The following is a 697-nucleotide window of genomic DNA, read 5'->3' as shown; positions in this document are numbered from 1 at the left end:
ACCAAACTCAAAAATCAAAACATCCCCCATGTATTTCGGTAAGATGCTTGTAACACTGATCTTCTGAATCAAATGGTTCTCTGCACAGCCAACAAAATACTTTTTTACAAGCAATACACGACATTCTGTTACAGCCTTCAGTTTTTTCAATTGGCGTTTGACAGTGCGGGCACAGCTTTGTGTTCTTGTTTGCTTCCATCCATTGCTTGAACGAGGCTACTCCAGCCTTTTCAGACTTGTATATGGCGCAGGTGAGACCATCGTGGAACTGAATGTGGCAGGAAGTACAGATCCTAATGTGACACTCACAACACTCGAAGACGGAGCCCTCAGCACTCACCCTGTAGATGACTGGACAGTCGGGTGTGATGCAGTAACGATAATCCTTTTGGTTTCTGGACACAAACGTAGACACAGATGATACCACGAGCTTTCCCACATCTATTGAACCATTCTTTGTAAACTTTGACAGATCCCTCCACATGAAATGCATCTTGCAACCTTCCTGAGCACAGTCTACAGGAAAGTCCTTGTGGTTCAAAGCAGCCTGTAGCTGCTGTTTGACACAATCCATACAATATGAATGGCCACATGCTTCCAAGCGATACAGCTGACCATGTTCTATGGGCATAAAACACACAACACAATCTGGACGCTCTTCAGACTGGATTCTCACTGACAGATCCTTCCTTAATTC

This window comes from Gigantopelta aegis, chromosome 3, assembly GCF_016097555.1.
Source record: "Gigantopelta aegis isolate Gae_Host chromosome 3, Gae_host_genome, whole genome shotgun sequence".
NCBI lineage: Eukaryota > Metazoa > Mollusca > Gastropoda > Neomphalida > Peltospiridae > Gigantopelta > Gigantopelta aegis.
This window is presented reverse-complemented; position numbering follows the sequence as displayed.